The sequence below is a fragment of the Micromys minutus genome (genome assembly GCF_963924665.1).
Source record: "Micromys minutus genome assembly, chromosome: 12".
Taxonomy (NCBI): Eukaryota; Metazoa; Chordata; class Mammalia; order Rodentia; family Muridae; genus Micromys; species Micromys minutus.
In genome coordinates this window covers 32,959,429-32,982,222 of record NC_137981.1, presented here as the reverse complement: position 1 = coordinate 32,982,222, position 22,794 = coordinate 32,959,429, and the positions used below count along the sequence as shown (strand labels likewise).

The following is a 22,794-nucleotide window of genomic DNA, read 5'->3' as shown; positions in this document are numbered from 1 at the left end:
AGTGAGACCTCTGACCAAACAGCCTAGTGTGTGCTCTGCCCACTGTCTTCCCCTCAGCTGTTCCAGCAGATAGGTTATCCTGAGCAAACGGGCTGTTGTGGGAGTCCCCAAGTCACAGTGTGTATGCGTGCGGGGTAGGGCTCAGAGTCTCTAGCGCCAGCCATTTTCCTACTGTAGGACACTCAGTAGCAGGACACTCAGCAGAAGCAGCTTGTGCTCTGGCTACTGGTCACGAGCACCTCAAGTGTATTCATGTCCACAGCAAGGCCAGAGGGCCTGAGCCCATGGGACAGAGGGATGGTGGCTGTACTCACTGTACCCACTGTGGGGAAGGAGGTGTGCCAGAAAGATTCATACTGTGCAGGGAGGCAACTTGGAACAGAGCTGGGGTGGGGGCTAGAGAGGACACCAGACAGGTGTGACATGATGCGGCCAGCATCTATCACAGTACTGACCCAAGCTGGCACCCCACAGCTTCTGAGGAGTCTTTGGATGAAGCTCAGAGCTCAAGGCAGCAGGAGCAAAGCTGAGCAGACCTAGTGCCAAGCAAGTTTTTCCCTAGGGGCAGAAACAGAGTCCTTCCCTGAGGCTTGGCCTCAGGGACTGTCTGGTGTTCACTGTCTGATGAACAGGTCCCCACCGTCTGTCTGTCTGCCTGCCTGTCTGCCTTCCTGGCTGTCTCTGCTCTCCTCATCTGTCAGAGCAGCACAAACAGCTCCTCCCCAGTGTTTCATCACCACGTACCAACTCTCAGGCTGATGGAGACACCAGCGGCCCATTCAGAGACCTATTCATTCTGCCGCCGGGGCACGGGGCCCGGTTTTAATCATATGTGCTCTACCACGAGCTACAGATGGCTGTATTATTAATAGTCATAATTAATCAGCATCCATGAGATCTTTTCCCCAGCAGCAGATCCTCAGCTTGAGCAGCCCCGGAGGCCCCAAACCCATCCCCACTCTACAGACGGGAAGTGATGTGGGCCAAGGGAAGGGATGCCCCCTGGGTGGAACTGACTGTGGGTCCTTGCTTAAATGCCTGGTCTGGTGACAACCCACGGTGTTCTATTGAGGAACTGACTGTCTGCCTCCCCCTTTCCCACCCTCAAGTGCCCATAAGATACTAGTCACTGGTAGAAGCTGTCAGCACTAGGACTGAGAGCCAGTGCACTCCAAGGCTTGGCTGAAAGTGAGCGAGAAAAGGTCAAATAGAGGAGGGCCTAGCAGCTGGCAGGGTAGGGGGGTCTACCTTGGGTGTTGATTGGGAGGCTGTCCTGGAGTGGGTGGGGCTAAGTCCAACATCCTCCCTCTTTTCTGCCCACAGCTGCTGGCCCTTTGTCCCGAGTGCCGAGTCCAGCAGTGGTGATTTAAACAGCTGCAGCAAGTGGCTTTGTGATTTATGGGGTTGCTGTGAGCTGTCCTATTGACTCAGCACAGCAGCAGTGAGGTCCTGGAGATGGCTGCCTGCCACCTGCTCTCTTTGCTTGTCTCCCTGTCCTGGCCACCTCCGGAACTACCGTGCATGAGTGTGTGTACACATGTGTTCCGGACCCATGTCTGGGAGCATGTGCTATGTGCACCAGAGCCTGTTCACATCCTTGCCCTTGGTTTGAAAGGAAATGAACACTGTGTGCCACACAAGTGTGCCTGCTAGAACTCAGGCAGCGGTGGTCCTGTGGGTTGGATGTCTTGTCAACCTGTATGCATGCAACCTGTGTTCAACACGTGCGATTGTCTGGGAAATGATGGGGAATGTCTATTTATATAATACACACATGTGCATACATCCACTGACTTACCTTGTGCTATCTGCCTTAACAAGTCCCTATATATGCAAACATGGGATGTACAAGGATGGTGTGTATACATACATGTATGTGTACACACACACAAATGTTTAGTGTATTCTACGTATCTGGCCCGATCCTAGGTTCATGGATAAGGTATTCTGCCCTTTTCATCAGGAAGGAGTGACCATGCCCGGAGCCCTGCCAGTAGTAGGGAGATAGCCTCATTTGGAGCCCTTTACCCACCTTTTCCCCAACCGCTCCTTCCCCTCTCCCCAGGGCACCATATACAGTCTCCATTTCTCCCCTGCCGTGTCCACCAACTGTGAGCCAGGCCATAGGAAAAACGCTGTGTCACAGAAGCCCATTTCCAAAGCAGACAGATGAGGGCACCAACCCAGGTTCCGTCAGGAGCACATGACTGTGGCCAGTTCCTTCTGCCTCTCCAGCTTGTGTTTTCCTGTTTGCTAATGGCTTGAAGGGCAGCCATTTTCATGCTTGGTTCAGATGAAGCTTGCTAGCTAGATCACTGGGTTAGTCAGGCTTCTTCCCAGTCCTGCTTTGGGTTCCCCATCTGTAACACGGGGATAATGACTTTCACCAGCTGCCTTGAAGATCTTTTCACTGTGTTCTGTTTGTAGTGCTAGAGAAGGAGCCCGGGGCCTCACCCTGTCTTGATGCAGAATTTTAATAATCTGCCCAGACTGATCTCAGACTTGAAATCCTCCAGCCACAGTCTCCTGGGTGCTAGAGTTACCATCCTGAACCAGCGCACCCAACATCACAGGGCAAGTTTGATGACCAGAGGAACAAAGGACTCTTGAAAGAAGCGAAGAAGTCGGAATGATGGGCAAGATGGTGCCCATGGCACTTGTCAAAGCTCTAAGCTTGGGCAACCAGGAGTGTGGGGGCTTTAGAGACTGCTGGAGGCCTGGGCCCAGATTCTCAAACAGCTACTCTGACCGGGATCTCAGACAACGTCTTCCTCTTTAGCTCCATCCAATTCTTTTGTGGAACTTGGAGTCCACCTTTTTACACTACTGTAAATTATCTCCGCATGCAGTGGAGGAAGGAGAAGGGTCACGAATAGTGAACACTCAAGGCAGCAGCACCCAGCAGTCTGTTTAGTGTACAGGTGACCCTGAATCTGGAAAGCCAGAGGAGTGCGTGCTGTATGCACTGTACCAGGACAGGATGCCCATGTGTGACATTCTGCTTATGCTCCAGACTTACCGTCTGCTACAACCAGCTATGCAGCATCCAGGCCTTTGTAGGGTGGTACCTTGAGGCATGAGGCTGTTCTTTCTGGGTCTTTGCTCTGGCTACAGGGGAACTGACATTTGTACCACCCATCTCCCCTACTCGAGGCCTGAGGTCACCTTTATCTGCTACCTTTGGTCCACAGGGCAGCTGGACACAGGCCCTGACAAGAAGCCTGAGGAGATGGGGAGCAAATCATCACCCATCTCCACCCTGTGAGAGCCCACAGGCCCTGTATCAACTCAGCAAACTGCCAGCCCTGAACTTAGAGCTGAGGGATTCCAACAGAGTCCTGAGTTCAGTGGGTCCTTGATGGTATCAGCTTCCTGGCAGTTGTAAGGGTGCAGAGGAGTAGAGAAAGCTCCTAGCAAAAATGAGTCCCAGGCACCCAGGGCAATTCAGGAAGACCTCACAGAGGCATAAACAGGGCTGTGGGGACTTGCGGGGGCTCACAGGCTTAGGTTGAAGGCAGGCCAGATTGCATACAGACTTCAGAGGACCAAAAGAATTTGGCTAGCTGGAGAGGTCGGTATGATAGAAGGTGTGGGTAGGACGACAGAGGTTTGGGATGGATCTCTGGAAAAGGTCGACCCTCTCCCATTAGCCACCAGGACTGCTCAAATGGTCTTGCCTCTTGATGAACAGAGGCCACAGGGTAAAGCAGATGGCTAGTGGGGGCAGGAGCAGGCGCAGGCATGAGCCCAGTGAAGCTAAGTGGCCCACATAGTCCAGAGTTGAAGACCTTGGCACAAGCACTTGAGCTCTCAACTTGAAAGTTAATGATTCATTTGTGGCCAATTTCTGTTGGCATTTGCCTGGAAATTCCCAAGCCTGCCCCTTCCTTTGGCTTGGGAACTCCAAGAATACTGTCTCATTACTTTTGGCTGAGAGCATCTCATGCTCTCTCTGGGGAACAACTTTTAAAACTGCTGTGAGACCTCTGCAGGTTATCCATGAGGAAGAACTGGTTCTGGGTGGTGGGCTGGCGTGGATGGTTTGGAGTGTAATAAAGTTAGAGGCTCACCCTGACCCTGTGTGCCAAGTGCTGATGAGAGAAACCCTGTTGGTATTCATGATGTCCCCCAGTTAGCTCAGAACAGATGTGACCAGAATTCAGTCTAAGGTAATGTGTAAAGCGTGCATCAGTTACAACTGGAAAGAGCAGGATTTGGCTGGGTAGAGAATGCACTGTCATTCGCAATGGCCCTGGGTCATGACAGTCCAGGAGGATTGAGTAATTTCGGTGTGCCTGGAGTACAGAGAATTCTGTGAACACAGCAACGAGTGAAGAACTGGGAGGCTGGGGAGTTTGACCATAACAAGGGCTCTCAACAGGAAGTCAGAACTAGAGCCAGGTGTGGAGCTCAGGTTTGCCCATTTGGGTCTTGATTTCGCAGGTCAGCAAGATTTTCTAGATAGCCTGCTCCCAAGTTCTGCCAAGGGTCAGGCACCTGTGTGAAACCTGAATTAGAGAGAAGAGATCATATGTGACAACCTAGGAGGGTGATGACAGGGATGTAGAGGAGCCCTGAGACTTTGGCAAGAGCACAGGAAGGGAGGGGCTGAAGCGTGACATCATTCTGAGTCTTGAGGTGAACAGAGCAGTGTTGATTGGGGTCAACCTCAGGAATTCCATGTTTCTTGCAGGCTGTGGCTAGCTACTCTGGAGGTCGCTTCTGTCCCATGGGAGCCATGTAGTTGTCCCCGGATTGAATGTGTATATGTCACTGTATGTCTAGGTGGAGCCTGGGAGGGGGACAGTTGATGACAGAGCAGATTCTGGCTTCGGAGTCTCATTTCTGCATTGGCTTGATGGACCCATATCCCTATTCCAAAGGTTCCTGAGGACTGAGGGGTAGTCCCTGAATCCCAGGACACTCATTCTGAATGAAGGTCCAACTATCTGAGAAAGGGACCTTTTGCTGCTCCCCAGTCTGCAGACTGAATTTCTCCCAGTGAAACCTTTACAGTCCCCGGTGTGATGGTAAACATCTCCTCTCCATAAAACATCTCCCTGAGACAGCAGCTTGCTCCACTGAGGGTGCTATCCACACTTGGCAGGGCCTCTGCTGCTGCAAGTGACAGCCCTGAGAAACATTCAGGAAGACCAGTGTGTGCTGGGCGTGGCTCGAGGCGTTGGGCAGGTCAGGCTGAGCAGCCCATCTGGGCCTGGGATCCTCACATGGCCTCTGTCTGTGGCTGGTCCCTCCACTGTGAGGCGGGGCAGTATCAGGTATCTGCTGGCTCCCATAGCCCTGGTGTCTGGGTCCTTGGCATGGTTGGGCAGCAGTGGGGAGCCTGTCTCCCAAGGGTAGCATTGCCAAGCCTGTCTGTGGCTGAATGCAGCAGGGCCTTGGACCCACAGCCTCCGGGCCTGTGTCACGCTGGCTTAGGTGTCCTGAATCAGAGCCAGGAAATGGATCTGCCGTACCAGTGCGGTGGGGATACTGGCCAGGGCAGCTAGGGTGAACCCAGAGCTCCTGCCCGTGTATACTGTGTATACTTCTACCCATTTTATCTTATGCCTATTCTCAAGGTACCATTCTAGCCAGCAGCTGCCACTCTCAAGCAGGTCCAGGCAATGTTCAGCCTTTACCTGGATATCCCCTTATTCTAGTCCCCACTTACCCTCAGGGAAATTTCCACCCCCCCCCCCCATCTAAGAATTTCTCCAGGAACTTACTTCGGTGAATCTTCCCTTGGCAGCCTCAGCCATGAAGGTCCCCTCTTCTCTGTATTACCTCCCCATGGACCTCTAGTTTGGGCTCCATCATTGTCCAGCACAGTCACGTTCTCTTGCAGTGGGTTCCCCACCATCACCGTTAGCCACCCCCCTGGGGGGAGCTGGAGGCTTGTTTATGTGTGCCTCCCGAAGGTCTGATATATAGTAGGTGCCCAATAAAAGCAGGCTGGATTTAATTAAGAGGCTCCTGAAGGCGGTGCTGGAGTCTCCCTTTGTTAATGATGTGGGGAAGAGCAGAGCTCCTGGCAAGTGTAATACTTCACCTCCCTGCCCCCACATACCCCTGCCCAAGGTGACTGCTGGGGCTGGGACCAGCCTGCTGCTGGCCTCTCTCCAGCCACTGCCTTCCTTGCTGGCAGGAGCCAGCTCCCCGGGCTGCCCGAGTGATCACTCCAGAAAACACCCCAGTGGAAACCACATGAATGATTGATAAAGGCTGAGAGCTGTTTAATATTTTCCTCCTGTTTAATGGCTATCAATAATTTAATACGCTCTCTGTATGTTTTTAAGAAATAGCACCCATTTCGCCGTCTCCGGTTTAGCGGGCTAAATGATTTAAGTGTTGGAAGTGTGCTCAGAGGATTGAGGTGGAGCAAGCGAATCAGAAATCGGGAGTCTGGAGCGGGTGGTAATGAGGGCCACCACAGCATCTTGCCCTGGGATGTGTGTGTGTGTGTGTGTGTGTGTGTGTGTGTGTGTGTGTAAAAGGGCCCCTGCCTTTCTGCTAAGAGCAAGATAATTGCTTTTCTGGAGCCTCACCAAACAGCAGCCAAACAGCTGTTGCTCCCCAAACTTTACCCCATGCTAAGCATGTGGCTCTGGGGGCTCAGGAGCTGGGAAGGAGCTGGACTGGTACCACCACTGTGAGATGAATCCCCCCAATCTTACCCCTCCCCGAAGCTTTTAAATCATTGTTAATGATATGTTCAGGCCATTGCCCTGGAGGGCTGGTATCTTCCAGATGGGTTTGAGGAGGTGGAGAGGGATATTCAAAGCAGATCATCTCTGGGCCCAGAAGGACCTGGAAGGTCGCCTGCCAGTGTTGCCTACCTTTCCAGATGCAGAAGATCACCTGGGAGGTCTTCTTAACAATTTAAATTTCTGGGCTGTCTTCCAGACCCACATTCTCTCCAGAGAGAGGACAGGATACTGTAGGTTCAACAATCATCCGAGTGATTTGGTCCTTGGAGGATTTTAAGATATTGAAGTCCAGCTTGCTTCTGATCTACCTATGACCACGTGGGGCCCTCCCTCTGCCTGAATACCTTTTAGGGATGCTGTTCTCACTCCTCTCACCCCTATATATACAAACAGGTACCTTTCCAGCCGACCTCTCCCCAAGGACCAGGTGTCCTTTCCCCACTCACCCAGCCTGGCCGTGCTTTGGCTTGCCGATGTAAAGGCTTGCTCAGTAAAGGCTTCCTCTCTTAGTAAAGGATGTCTGAGGCAGGGAGTAACTGCTGTGACCTGTGTAGACTGAGGTGGCTGCATCAGATGGCTGTTAGCTGGAATTGTTGTTGGCACAGTGGGACAGAAAATGATCCAAGACCCACATGGATGAATTAGCCCAGCTTTCCAATGGGTGGTGAGCTAAGGGGCTAGTGGACACACATACATTTAGGACAGTTTTGGAGCTGGGAACAGGAAGTCAGGGTCCAAGAGTCTTGGTTGTATGAGCCTAGGCCCTAGCATTGGGCATCCGCTGAGACCCTGTTACCCCAGCAGGGTGTGGAGGCTGGCATGCAGGTCTTTGGACTACCCTGAAATACTGCAGAGGGGACAGTGTCATTGTTATTTCTCATGCCTCTTCCCTGCCCCTTCAAGGCTCTGTGGTCTTATTTTAATAGGTAGTTATTGGGGAATGGCATACATTTTCGGTGTCATATACAAGAGAACCCCTTAAACCTCCCCACTGTGGACATCTCTTACATCCCCAAGTTCAGCTTCTCCTTCAGTTTACACTGGGAATTGGAGATGATGGTTAAGTGTCTCCTCGTCTGATGCTGGCCGATGACCAGTGTCACCTGGGGGCAGATCACTATAGGAGTCTCTTCCCTGGGAGAAGGAGATGGACTGTATCGCCTAACCCTGATGTGCCTCTGCTTGAACAATCTTCTGAGTCAGGAAAAAAGACTCAGTTTTTCCTGAGATAGGCTCTATTCCCTCCCATCTAGAACTGCACAAGCCCACATGGGCCCAAAAAAGAATGGGAGGTAGGTTTTGGAAGGCTTTCTGGAGAAGGCACCGCCTGGCATGGTTGGGAAAGGGTGGGGCTTCCCAGGTGCAGAGGTGAGGCAGGCTTGGAGTGTGGTGAGCAGGGAAGTGGGGCACGGGGGGGGGGGGGGGAGAGGAGCCAGACCTGTCACTCAGATCAGGGACTTTTTCCATCTTCGAGTGAAGTGTTACTCAGTAAAGTGTCCTACCCTACTCATGTAGCTGAATGAATTGTCTCAAAGTGAACATGTTTGTGTAACCACTGAGCCACCAAGAAACACAACATTCCAGACTGGCTTGCAGGCTTTGTGTTCCTCTCAAATGCCACTCCCGACGTGCAAAGGATTCTGATTTGTGAGGCATGGTCTTGGTTATCTCTTCCACTTTAAAGGAAGAGGGGGTTGGGGAGGGAATTCTGCAAGGGGCCCCTCCTTCCTGTCTGGAATGTCCCTTGGGTGCATGTGGCTCCTTGAGTCACTTGAGGCCTCTGCCCCTACTGGACAGTGGGCTGGGATACTGGCTATACCTCACTTCTCCTTCCTTGTAGGATGCATTCTTCTGAGGTCTTCAGGCTTTCAGAGAGTCGGGGCCAGAAAGGTAGACCCTTCTGTAGCTAGGTCTCTATGCCCAGCAAATGCCAGTTGCATTGAATCCTGTTCTTCAAAGTAAGCTGGAAGGCTCACACTGGGACACAGGTGAAAAGCAAACTGTCCTTTAACAGAGGCTGCTACATAGGTCATGGCTGTGCCCCAAGTTCCCTTGTCTCTCTTTGACCTTGGTCTAAGTGGTTTCCAAGTGTGATCTTTCTCATGGCTGGCTTTCAGGCTGGTGCTCTGCTGGTGGGTTTTATGTGCATTACTGGCTATAGTTAGGGCCACCTCCTCCTCACACCTTGAGGGGGTGTGCATGCTGCACTAATTTGTCCATTCTGTGCCTGTGTTCATGTGGCGTGTTCACTGTGGAGCTCTTGTGCCTGGTACCGATGAACCACCTGGATTATTGTGTACACTACTGTCAAAATGGATGTTCTGGGTCCTGGGCTAGCCCAGCAGACTGTCTCCACATCCTCCTCTAAGGTGGTGGTACCAGTGTGTGCTCTACCTGCAGTATTTAGGGTTCAGAAGGGAGTTTTAGGAGGGCTTACCAGTTTTAGGTCTGCTAGATGGGTGTCTTCGCCCATCAATACCTGTGCTGATGCTGCAAGGGGCTCCTTATGCTGCCCTCTCTGAGCCCTAGCCTCAGGTCTCCCACTGGAGAAAGCGGAGCTAGCAGGCTAGCAGGCTAAGCGATTTTCCTGAGAAAGCTTTCTTCTCTGTGACACTTTTTCCAGCCCTAGGGATTCCCCATAGAGGATCCCCAACTGTCACTTGTCTGGGGACACGGATCAGAGGAGTCTGCCAAAGCAGCCCCCACACCGGATTCTACGGGCAGTGGGCAAATCTAGGAGATGTAATAGCTTCCTGACATGGCCCCTCTTACTTAACTAGGGAATCTCGGGAAGAGAGTGTCCTTATAAGGGCCTCCGTTTCCTTATTTGTAGAATAGCAGAGAAATATCTTTTCTCTTTCTCTCTGTCTCTATCTCTCTATCTCTGTCTCTCAGACACACACAAACACACACATATACAGACACACACATGCACAGATACACACATACATACACATAGACACACATACAGACACACACACACACACACACACACACACACACACACAGTCTGTCACAGCCACCACTATGTTCTAGAACCAGACAACAGGAAGCCTTTGGGGATGCTCTGGAGACTGGCTCACAAGTTCACCTTCACTGTACCAGGACTGTTGTCTTCATTGCTTACCTCCCACTTTCTATCCCACACCAAATGGCCCCTGGGCCCTTCATAACAATGTCCGAGGAAAGGTAGATTAGACCTTTCTGATGAAGCTTTGGAAGTCTGGGAGAGACTTGCTCAATATGCTGCAAATCTGCAAAGAATAGAGGCAGGTAGTCAGATAGGGACTCTCAGAGGACCTCAAGGCTTAGAAAGATGGGGAAAAGAAGGAGACACAGAGGGGTGGCTGAAGGCATGCTCGTGGGCCATAATGGTGGGGCATGGAGATTTCACTGCTGCTGTCTGCATACAGGTTAGAGAGGCCACTAAGGCTGATTCTAGAGCCTCAGGTATGGATTTCAAGACCCTGTGCCTCTTCTAAGAGGAGCTACTGCCCCCAGTTTTTGTGGAGCTCCATTTGGGCACCTGGCTTTAATCCCTCGGAGGTGGTCTGAGGGACCTGAGCCGGCATGGTCCTGTGCGCAGTCAAGTGTCTTGTTCATGGGAGGGATGTTTTTTTCTGCTGTTCTACAGATGAAGAAACTGAGGCCCTTCTGAGGGCACACCAAAGGGCAGCTAGAGGACTTGGGGCTTCCCTGCAGTCCTGAACCCAGAGCTCATTGTTCTGTGTGCTTTCTTTTGCAGGACTTGTTATCACTGTGCTCAGACAGACAGCATAGAACACACTCGGCACCTCCTTCGTGACAGCCTCCCTTTCTCAACATCACAAGAGCCCTGAGTTGTCATCGGCCGGCAGAAGCCTTAACAGGTGAGTGGGTGGCCAGCTATATTGGTACTGGGAATCTGCCAATGAGGGATGGGCAGGTATCTGTGGCCACCTGAAGTCGGAGATCTGGCTTGAGGAGCTGGATGGGAAAATGGCTCATTTCCCAAACTTCTATTTTGTTCCTTAGCTTTCAAGTTGGAGAGGAAAGGGCCTAGCCTGGTTGTTGGATGTGCGTTTTTTATTCTACCATCAATGCCCTGTTCAGAATTGGTAGGTCTTTCCAGCCTGCTAAGGGGTTTTGCCTTCTAGTTTAGTTCACGGAAATAATACAGTAGTCATAGTAATAACAACATCCTCTGCTCCTGTGGGTACCTGACTGTGCACTAGTAACATGCCAAGCATTTTCCCTCCGTACCTGCCCTTGAGTGGCTGTCACCATCACCATGGTACAGGTGAAGACACTGAGCCTCAGGACCTTGTCAGAGGCCACATGCCATTCAAAACCTGTGTTTAAGTTCAGATCCATGCACCCTTGAGCCCTCTCCTGGTTTCCCCATCCTAGGGCGCTTTCTTGAAGGTGGGGGCTGAGTCCTCACATTAGAGAGAACTCAGTGCAAAAGGAGAAGTCATCCACAACGTGATTGTGGCTGCTAGTTGCTGCTGTGTAGCTTTCTCTGATCTGGCTTCCCCTGGAAGTTGGCCATTTCACATCAGATGGGGTAACCGAGACCTAGAAAGGATGGGCTACAGTGGCAGGAAATGGCAGAGCCAGGACTGGTATTAATTACTGGTATAGGTACTGCAGCCTAGTTCTCCTTTCTGCTGGGATCCCTCCCCGGTATGAGAGTGCCATCTATATTATGGTAAAAAGACTAGGAATGAACCCTGAGGAGTGGCCCTTGAGCCGACCTAGAGAAGGAGAGAAAGCTACTATGTTGATCTAGAGGGAAACACGGAAGACACAGCTCCTATAGAGTCCCAGGGAAGCAAACATTAACTCAGCCATCCTGCCTGTACCCAAGCACCCGTGAGAATCTGTGGGGATTAGGACCAGCTATCTCATTTGCAGGACCCAGTGAAAAATAAAAACCAAAGCCAGCTGTTCACAAAGTATCAAGGATTTCAAGATGGTGAGGGCACAGTGAGGTCCTTTAAAGCTTGGGGACCAATGTGCCAAAGGGTTGCCCATGAGGCCGGATCTCCATAGAAGTAGCCATCAAGTGAGTGCTTGGTCAACTGACCCTGCACAAGGCCCCTTGGCCTCTGAGCCTCATCCACTATATGAGGATATCCCACAGCAGGAGACTCTGAGATGCCAGGGTCCATCTTTTCCCAAGCAACTGGGGACAGGCTACATTAAGGTGTGTGGGAGCTCTCTTGGGTACACTATTCCAGCCTGACCTACAGTTCCTGTTACATAGTCCCATCACCACTAAAATAACCACCCTGGGGCTGGAGAGATGGTTCAGCATTTAAGAGCATCGACTGCTCGTCCAGAGGTCCTGAGTTCAATTCCAAGCAACCACATGGTGGCTCACAAACCATTTGTAATGGGATCCGATGCCGTCTTCCAGTGTGTCTGAAGAGAGCAATAGTGTACTCGTACACATAAAATTAATAAATCTTTAAAAATTAAATAAAGCATTAAAAAAAAAAGGCCAGCCTGGGTTTTGATATTTCTCAAGTCCACCAGACTAGGCAGCATGTGTGACAAGGGACAGGGAGAAGGGAAGATTCAGCAGCCAAGGAGCTCCAGCAAAGGCCAGAACTTGCTGTTTGCAAAGTCTCCTGCCTGGACTTCACTCCCCCACCCCCACCCCCGCCTGTTAATGTCCACTTGGTCTTGTGGGTTTGATGCCTGGAGCTTTCTGTGCCCAATGCTTCAACCAGGTTTCTTGTAATTCTCTGCAGCGGGCAGAGTGTTTGCTTAACTCATTAGAAAACAGAAAAAAATGTTTTTCCTATTAGCTGGATGCAAAAAAAGAAAAGAAAAAAAGAAGGAAGGAAGGAAGAAAAGAAAGAAAGAAAGAAAGAAAGAAAGAAAGAAAGAAAGAAAGAAAGAAAGAAAGAAAGAAAGAAAGAAAAACAAACCCGGAGGCTATGAGATGCCTAAACCCACTCCAAGCTTCTTCTGGTGAGATTCACCCAGGCCATGAAATGGGTGGTGGCCCTAGAGGACCATACCTGAGGCTCTGCCATAAAGTCTGACTCCTTCCTCTTCGTAAACTTTAACTTCAACCCCCATGTGCTGTTCAGGCTCTAGGTTCTAGGCTGCCGAAGATGACCCCGGAGGGTCCTGGAGGTCTGGCCCACCAGAGTAAGGCAGCGCTCAGCCCTGCTCATTCAGGAGGAACGTGGCTGAGTCCACACAAAGCTTGGGCATAGGAGAGAAGACTTGAGTTGCTTCTGACCATCACAGCTGGAAAGGCCAGATGCAGAGGAGAGGGTGTCCTGCCAGGTTGTGACAATGTGCCCCTTCGGTGGCTGCAATATATAGAGGAAAGGCCCGCTGCACAATTGCATTGAACGTTACAGGGTTAAGGATGTGAACTCAGGGCCTAGACTTCAGGGTGTCTGTGGTTCCATTTCTCTATTTGTTGAATTGTCTCGTTCACCTCAACAGCAGCAGGTGAGGAGAGAATCTGCTTTGGAGGGGGAGGGGTGGAATAATCACTGCACCTACAGCAGGGCCTGTGGTGGGTAGCAGTCAGAGTATGTGATGTGGCTGGCCCCAGCTGTGGGAATGAATACACAGGCACAGTTCCTAGAGAGCGGCTTGCCTGAGAAATCACTAAAAAGACATAGTGGGGAAGGGTAGGAGAGATCTGAGCTCCTGAGGAGGTGATTCCATGCATGTTCCATGAGCAGCTACATGACAAGAGTCACCCATTCCTACCCCACCAGCCCCCAGGTCCCAGGGAATGATGGAATCATCAGAAATCTGTGCACTTCTGGGGTTGAGCACAGTGTGGGCTGCCTGAAAGACCTTGGGTGCCAAGGCCAGCACACAGAAGGCTGGCTGGGCCCAGCCTGAAGTCAGGCAGAACTGAATTTCCAGGGCTGCCTGTGGCATGCCTGTCAGTCTTCAGTCCAGCTGAGAATGCATGCCCTAGCCCCTGCCCGGAATTTGTGGCCTCCAGGCCACCCCTCCACCAGCAGCCTCTGAAGCCTGTCCTGCCCCACCCCCCCACCTCTTGCTACTCCAGCCTGGAGCTTGAAATAGTCTACAGCCTGCTGTTCATTCCTGCCCCTGTGGGTCAGCAGGGTGGGGTTGCCTTTCCATCAGATCTGCTGTGTGACCTTGGATAAGTCCCTGCCCTTCCCTGACGCAGTTTCTCAGCCTATACAACCAGAAGATAAACACCTAAAGGCATCAACAACCCAGTGAAAGTTGGATTTGTCTGACTATACAGATGAGGAAACTCACAACACAGAGAGACTAGGAAACCTACCCAGAGTCACACAGCCATTGATGAAGGTGGGATCAACCCAGTTTTCTCTGAAAACCGTAAAAGTTCTCCCTGCTGTCAGACTGGCTCTCACAGGCACTGGTACCATGCTGGACCCTTATGCAAAATTTGAATGGTGGTTAGGCAGTTGGATGAACTGCCATGTCAGCACTCACAGAAGTATGGTGGACAGGCATAGAAGTGACCGGTCAGCGAGGGCGAAGACCAAGGAGGTAGCCAAGATGTCTGCTTGGAGGAAGAAAAGCAGTATGGTGTTCCTCGTAGGTCTGCCGGGGGCTGTCTGTGTATCCTGTCAGCTTCGTGGTACCTCAGCCACTGCTGAGGGCCTCAGAGGCTCACACCCAGTTTGGCCTGGCTTCTTCTGTAATGGAGCAAGGGTAGCCTCTGGGGGCTTAGGATTCAACCTTGGCCTCCACACTGGAGGTAGATCCAGAGCCTCAGTTCCCAGGCTGGAGGAACAAGGATAGTGGGAGAGGGCTTACACTTTGGCCCTAGCAGGTCTTGAAGCCCCCAGTGCATTTTCTGAGAAGGAAAAGCCTACCTACCCAATGTAGGAAGAGGACAAGGGGAAGCCAACCGCCACCCTTTTCTGTCACCCTCTGCACGTGTGTTAGTCCTTCTCTCCGTTGGGACTGAGAGCCCATAAAAAAATCCTGTAAATTTAATACAAACAATTCTTCCTCCCACTGAGGTTTGCTCACCCACCAGGTCTTGCCTGGAGTTCACCATGCTCTTGTTTGTGAGACACCTGTCCAGGCCACACTTGTAGTAAATGACAAATCTACCTGTACCTTTTGTCTCTGGGTCCAAAGCCCCAACATAGCTCACGGCAAAGGAGAAAACCCTGAGCTGGCCACTGTCTTGAATCATTAAAATGTCACACTTTGTCCCAGGGAAGGAATGTTCCTCATTCCCCCATGGCATAAGGAGGCCTGGGGTCCAGAGATACACCTGGGAACGCAGCATAATATGCCAGCCTCACAGCCCCCCACACTACCTTCCTAAACTACTCTGGCTCTATAGAAGGTGATGACGCTGAAAATGGGGACTAGGAATAGTGACCAGAGCACTTTGTTTACTGAAAGCAAACTTATCTGAGAAGCTGTTGCTGCGGGGAGCAGGACTAGGGAAGCTCAGTTGTCTGTGGAGACTCTCCTAGAAGGGGTTGAGGAGCCCAGCTCTGTGTAAACTGATCACTGCCTTCTGTGACATCTCCACCACCCTGACCCATTCACTTGGGTCAAGATGCTATGAGGAAAGCCCACCCATGGTTCTTATCAGCCCCTTCACAGAGGGATGCTGAGTGCTCATCTACTCTGAAGTCTGGGAGGAGTTCCTGTTACCTAGGGTAAGGACCTGCAGCTGATCCTGAAGAGTGAACCTGTACTGGTCTGCTGGCATCAAAGCCACAGGAAAGGCTGGACAGAGACCCAAGGACAGTGTAGAGGGATGAGGGGTGATAAAGGAAAGGGGTGGATAGATGGCTTTGGAAGCACCGGAAGAATAGTTTGTACTTTTCTTCTAACTCCTTGATGTCCCACTCTGTGCCTCAGTTTCCCTTGGATCTTTTCTATGCTCCAGGCGCCAAGGAGCCACCTCCAAGTTTTGGTAGGAACATCTGCCTTTGGTCAGAGCAAGCTGTGCTTGGGTTTTTGCTGAGGGGAAGACAGAAATGTCTAGGTCCTTGAGGGACAGGTGGCCAAGGAAACTACAGCCAGACTCAGAGCTTCTCCCTGACTGACAAAGAGTTCCTTAACCTAAACTATCCAGGGAGGGCAGGGACTGGCCTTATTGTAAGCCCACTGTCTGGGCTAAGGATCTTGTTCCTGGAGTGGGTTTGGGAGAATGGCCTGATTTGGGAATTGCATCTTTCCTGTAATCATCTGCTTCCTGGGAGAAGTTGGCAGCAGGGAGAGGGTGCTCGTCCCCAGGCTGTGGGGGATGGCCCAGGCTCTGATACAAGTGCAGTACGCAGGAGGACTTTAGGGCTGACACCAGTCTTCAATCAGTGGAAGTTCTGGGGCCCTGCGGGCTCCTCCCTGATCATCCCACGTTGTGTGTCGAGTGTTTCTCACTCACAGTGGTCTTTTCTCATCTCTTTCCTGTCAGTAGCTACAGCTGCAGGCCCCTTGGACCCCGATTCCTGGGATCACATGAATCTCCTGCGCGCTAGCAGAGTGCACAGCTGCCCACAGCAAGTGGTGGCAAAAGCGACCGAACCCAAAGCCTCTCCATGACCCTTGACTCACGTCATTCCAGCTGGGTGTCAGCCTAATTCCAGTGGGGGAAAAACTAGAGTCAAGGTCACACAGCCAATCCAAAATCAAGCTGGATTTGGGTCCTGGTCATGCTCTTCTGGGGACCAAACAAATATTTGCCTATATGTTAAAGAAGCCACTAGCTAATGCTGCTGGAGGTCTAGAGGAGGCAGGACGGTGCACTCCTCCCTCCTGGACTTCATCTGCTCTAATTGGCCACAAGCTCTGGTGCTGCTGACATTTACCTGGTAGGGAGAAGGGCCTCTCTCTCTCTCTTGCATCAGATGCTAAAAATAGCCAGGGCCAGCTTCCCACAGCCCCTGCCCAGCCTGTGCTTGCTCCCACCTCAGTGACCTTTTATCCTAAGGTGGCACCAGGCTCCGCCTTGCAGCCTGTCAGTTCTCCATGTCCTCCAGCTGTCTGAAGAGGCCCTGCTGGTACCCCAGCTCCCTCTCCTTGCTTCCCCGAGGGCACTCTCTGTTTACAGTGGTCACCTCATCCCTGGGCTTCTGTAGGGGCATGCTTTCTTCCCCATTCATTGGCAACGCAATTCTCATCCAGGTCTATGCTGGGCACAGATGAATCAATCCCACTCCTGTGTAAACTGATCACTGCTTTCTGTGACATCTCCTCCACCCAGACCCATTCACTTGGGTCAAGATGCTATGAGGACAGAAAGCAAGATCAGAGCCCACCCATGGTCCTTATGAGTTTCTTCACAGAGGGATGCTGAGTGCTCATTTACTCTGAAGTCTGGGAGTGTTTATCCTAGTCCTGTTTGTCCATCCTTACCCCCGCCCCCAACAATGAAGAGGAGGCCAGGCTTTGGTGTGGATGTTGGGAGCCTCCATGGATTCCAATAGCACCATGTGACCATAGAGTATGGTAAGGATGTACTCGGGCAATGTACAGAGAAGCTGGATCAGGAACTGAGCACCTCTTGGGGGCTTTTCTCATACAGCTGCACTGGGAATCTTATAAATGAGAATAATATGCTGGAACAAGAAAGGAACATTCCAGAACAGGCTAAGGATTGGCAGCTTGATGTCCTTCCAGTCAGAGCCTCTTGCCCATTCCCCGTGCACTCCCGGCATGGCCTGCCATGCCCGCCTAGCCAGTGTTTGTCTGGTTCGTGTCCTGGGTCATCATGACCAGAAGTGTGTGGACACTGGCTTTCATCCAGTGGCTGGCTGGCTTTGGACTCCGCCCAATGGAAACAGAAGTGGTTTTCCAGGTTTGGGCTCGAGCCTGGCACACGGGCTACCGCCAGCGTGCCTCGGTTTCCTCAACTGAAACAGTGCGATAAATGTGTAACTTATACTAAGCAGTACTCGGGCTCAATCATCAGCACCTGCGTGCACAGAAGAGCATGCGCACATCCAGTCAGCGTGCAGGGCGAGTCGGCTGCACCTCCTGCCATGAGGCTAGTTGCTCAGTGGGTGGTAATGTCAGTGGCCACCTGCCACGTTGAGTGTCAGCTGCTGGGCACAGCGCATGGGATGCCGAATTCAGTCTCCACCCCCACCCCACCCCCACACACACAAGGTCCTATTGTACACTGCATCCCAGATGAGGAAACTAAGGCACAGAGAGGCCACCCACAGTTGGAAAGGGGTGAAACTGGAAGTCAGAATCAAAAATCAGTCCAGATTCTTGGGTGACCAAACAGCTGAGCATGCCTAGCCCTGCCCCAGTGTTAGTACTCAAGTTCCACATCCTGGAGATTTGACTCTCTTCTGGGTGACACAGGTTGGGTGACGGGGCTAGCTGTAGCTGGACAGAGTGCCCCTCTTCCACAGACCCACCTGGATCTCTCTGAGCCTGGAGACTTGCTGGTTCTGTCTGGACTTGACCCTTCCCATGTGTGCCTCATAGACTGTTCCCTGCTGGGTGCTGGTCACCCCTCCCCTCGTCTCCAGACCTACTGCTATGTTCCTCTCCAACTGTTGTCCTTCATTCTGTGCTCAGGAAGGCTCTAGAACATGCCAACCAGCTCTTTGCCCAGGTTGCACCAGTAGCTGGCTGAGAGCTCATAAGAGATCATGGGCTGCTACTTACCAGGCCTCAGTTTCCCCATTTGTACAGGGGGCCTCGGCAGTTCTCCTTCCATCCTTCTAAAGATTTCTGGGACCCCTGTTTTATTGTCAGTGTGTGTGTGTGTGTGTGTGTGTGTGTGTGTGTGTGTGTGTCTGTGTGTCTGTGTGTCTGTGTGTGTCTATGTCTGTGTGTGTGTATGAGTGTGTGTGTGTCTTTGTGTGGTTGTCTCTGTATCTGTGTGTCTCTGTGTGTGTATCTGTGTATGTGTGTGTGTGTCTATGTCTGTGTGTTTCTTGTGTATGTGTGTGTCTATGTCTCTGTGTGTGTCTATGTCTCTTTCTGTATGTCTCTTGTGTGTCTGTATGTCTATGTCTATGTGTGTGTGTCTATGTGTGTGTGTGTCTATGTCTATGTGTGTGTATGTGTCTGTGTGTTTGTGTCTATGTCTGTTTGAGTGTATGTGTGTGTATCTATGTCTGTGTGTGTCTCAGTGTGTCTATGTCTGTGTGTGTGTCTCAGTGTGTCTATGTCTGTGTGTGTGTCTCTGTGTGTCTATGTCTATGTGTGTGTCTATGTGTGTGTGTGTCTATGTCTATGTGTCTATGTCTGTGTGTGTATGTCTATGTGTGTGTATGTGTCTCTGTGTGTGTGTCTATGTCTGTGTGTGTGTGTCTGTGTGTCTATGTCTATGTGTGTGTGTGTCTATGTCTATGTGTGTGTGTCTATGTGTGTGTGTGTGTGTCTATGTCTATGTGTGTGTGTATGTCTATGTCTCTCTGTGTGAGTCTCTGTGTGTCTGTGTGTCTATGTGTGTGTGTGTCTATGTCTGTGTTTGGGTCTATGTCTCTCTGTGTGTGTATGTGTGTAAGACCTGAACTCAAAGTCAAATGCAAAGGTCAACTTCCTTCCACCTTGTTTGGGACAGGCTCTCTTGCCATTTGCCCTTGTGGACACGGACACTGGACTGGTTGGCTTGTGAGTTCCTGGGGGTCCTCATGCCTTCCATCTTGATGCAAGCATTGGGATTACAGACCCGCACCACTGCCTCTTGCTTCGCAGCAGTTCTGAACTGCTCTCTGCGTGTGACTCGGGTCCTCACACTCTCACAGTGAGTGCTCTACCTATCCAGCCCTCTATCTCTCTAGCCCTAGGACTTGAGAGGAAAGGCAGAAGCCCCACTCCCACCACCAGCCCCAGCAGGGCCTTTCTGGTGTGGTGATGAAAGACACCATTGACAAAGGAGCAGTATCTGCAGAGGGCCAGAGCAGAACCAGAAACCGCTGCTGGCCTGTGTTACGCTCCCCAGGCCAGGACTGCCCCGGTGAGGAGCCAGTGCTCCTTGGGGTCCTGGGTCAGTTTTTACCGATACAGACTGCAGTGCATGTTGAAGCCTGAGTTATCATCTACATCACCTCTGCCTCATCCCTGTATCTTTTAATCATCTCTCGGTCTGCGTCCCTCTCTTGCTCCTGCCAGCAGCCAGGCCTCTAACCAAATCTTTGCCTCTGTGTCACCCTCTCCCATCCATCTCTGTCTCCCCAGCTCCCCATTGTCACCAGTGAAAAGTCCAAATTGTAAGATGCCATCAAGGCCATCTTCCTGTCTCAATGAGGCCTGAGAGAGAGCTGTTTGGGCCTCTCTTAGCCCATCTGAGCCTCTGGCCTTTGGTGGTGTGGGTAGTGTCATACCTCTCTGCAGGCCTGGCTTTGTGCCCAGTCTGTGCCCAGCCTCACTGTGGACCAGAACAACAAAGCCTTTACTGTTTCCCCACACCCTTCTTAGACACTACCTAGAACTGCTGCCCCTAGCTACCCGGTGTGGCTCAGGCCCAGCTTCCGGAGACAGGAGCTGCCTGTCTGCTCGCACGGATGGTCTGTCTCAGAGAGGGTGGAGCTGCACAGTGGGGAGTGAACAGACTCAAGTGGTAAACAGGGACATGTGCTCCCCGCTCTCCAGCTATGTGACTTCCGGGCAGCCCAGATAATTTATGACATATGGGTAGCAATAGTGCCTCCATCACAGGCTCTGGAATTAAATGAATGACAGGTATTAAGAGTGTTCGAGGTCCTGGGACATTGTATGGATTATGCATACAGTGCTTATCCGTGTTTTGGGGTGTTTGTTTGTTTGTTTGTTTGTTGGTCAGGACAGGGAAATGCTTCATTCTTGATCTGTCTGTTATCTTCCCCCCCCAAAAGCCTTACTCAGTCTTTGATGTAATTTTAATGCCCACCCCCACATTTCTATCCTAGCAATCCTTCCCAGGGCTGACACCCCTAAGAACCTCAGCCAGTGCTTGCTGGTCTATGTTGCCTTTTTATCCCCTCATCTCCATTGAGCACCCTCTCTGATCTGACCCCAGGGCTCATTCATTTTCTTCCCACAGGTGTCTGGACCCCAGGGGTGGGGGCTAATGACAGAGTGTTAAGGAGACCCATGCTCAAGCAAAGTCATCTCCAAGAGCTAGGATTCTGGCTCTGCTGCTGCTGAGGTCATATCTGGACCACCAGGAGCCAGGAACAGCACTCACCCTAGCTTCAAGGGTCTCAGTAGGCACCGTGGAAGGGGATAGGCCTCCCTGTGGTCCAAAGCCTCTCTCTGGGCTACAGGGCTCTGTTTTGTTTGCTGAGGTCCTGCCCCACCCCCACAGTCCTCTGTTAAATTGTGTTATTATATTTAAACAAATCAATTCCATTGCAGAGTTTTCCCATCCTAATGATGAGTTTGCAGTGCAGATACCATTGATTTCCCTCAGTCCTGAAAACTAACTGATGAATGATGCCCAGTGCTTCCTTGGAGAAGCACTTAAGCAGCCCTGCACGGAGCCCAGGGACTCTGCCCCGCCCGCTGCTGCCTGGCGTTGGGATTGAGGTCAGGGACCAGAGGAGACCCCAAGTCCCTCCCTAGATGGAAGGAATGTCATCATCATCTCGGGGCCTGCTCCTGACCCCGCGACACAAGACTTGTATTGATTTTGGCCCCAGGCAGGACTTACAGAGCAGAGAAGCCTGGAAGTGAGGTCTTGATCTTCTACAAATCCAAAGCTCCTTCTTAGGAGCTGGCATCTAGTCCTCAGACCTGGTGGGGTTGCCAGGTCTAAAAAGTGGTTTGAGCTGCTTTTGGGAAGGAGGGGAAGGAGGATCAAGAGCTGCCTGTGCAGGAGAGGTGTAAGGGCTTCCCTTTGGGGAATCCTTCAGAACCCACCGTGTTCAAAGGCTCTGTTAAGCTGCCTCCCAGGGCTTTGCTCTCACATCCCTACCTTGCCTGTCATAACGGACATACAGTGGACCCTGCGAGCCAATCAGGTTGCCAGCTGGACTTTCATGCCCCCCCCACCTCCGCCAACCCTCCAGGCCCTCTGCAGCTTTCAGGCTTAGCTGTCCAAGGTAGCACGCTCTGGAGCCTGGGAACTGGTCTGGTGGGAGACAAGAGGGAGTGGTAGGGAGTGGGGTGAACCTCAAAGGGCTCAGGGCCTCCAAAGGAAACTCCCAGGGATGGAGCCTAGGCCAATTTGCTGCCCCTCCCCCTTCCCTGCTAGCTCACTCTTTGTTTTAGAGACCAGAGCTCCTGGCCCCAGGAGGAGGGAGCTGCCCTTCAGCCTCTGGCTTCAGTGGCTTTGGAGTGGGGGTAGGGGCTGTCCACTGGCTGTCCAGTGCTTCCCAGGCTTCTTGAGACCACCCCTCACTGAGGACCCCAGGCTTGGCTTCATCTGCACCCTTCCTGCACATTCCCAGGGCCCACCCCAGCCACCTCCCTTCCTGCAGACTGACAGCTCCTGTAATCAGGTTAGCCTCCCTCTTCTCAGTGCTTGCTCTACTGAGCCAGACCAGCTGCCTCTAATGGCGGTCCACCTGGCCCTCTCTGTCGTGCTGGGGTTGGGGGAGGGGAACTGAGAAAAGAACCGCCAAGGGTGTGTGTGGCTAAGAATCTCTCCAAGTGGGCCTCTCTAGGAGTCCATATCCCAGCATCCAAGACTCTCACCTCCATGTGCCTGGGCACTCCTGAGTGCAGCGACTGGACTGCCCCTCTCTTCACAAGTGTTTGCCACAAGTTTGTTAGAAAACTTCTATGTATCCTTGGAAACCCAATTCCCATCTTCTGGGCTACTTCCCTGGCCTCCACCTGCACCGAGTGCTCCTCTGGTCTGGAACTTATCAGTGCCAATGTGTTGAGAGCAGTATTCCTGGCTCTCGTTCCTTAAGAGGTTCGGGAATAAAAGAAGAAAATTTCCTTTCTCTGTATGTACTTGAGGTGGCAGTTTGAGAAATACCCAGTAAACGTCCAGAGCCAGCCAAAGAAATAAGCAACCAGAGGAGAGAAGAAGACAGGAGGGTCAGGACAGCTGCTACCTTCCCCTTGTACACTACAGTCTACTTCCTGCTGGGGAGGTCCATTCTGGGCTTCTCCAGACACATGCCAGGCCTGAAATAGACCCATGGGGCCTTAGTAGTATCTTTACAGCCCCTCCTCCCTGCTGGGCATCTTGGCTCCT

At 51.8% G+C, this 22,794-nt stretch overlaps 1 protein-coding gene across 3 annotated transcripts in view; it reads left to right on the top strand.

The window, feature by feature from the left end:
• ZMIZ1 (zinc finger MIZ-type containing 1) overlaps positions 1–22,794 on the top strand; it is a 194,800-nt gene that overhangs the window by 31,696 nt on the left and 140,310 nt on the right. For all 3 annotated transcript variants that reach the window (XM_080926445.1, XM_080926446.1, XM_080926443.1), the window contains exon 2: positions 10,456–10,579. The gene's annotated coding sequence lies outside the window, so the exon portion shown is untranslated. The remainder of the gene's footprint in view (positions 1–10,455; positions 10,580–22,794) is intronic.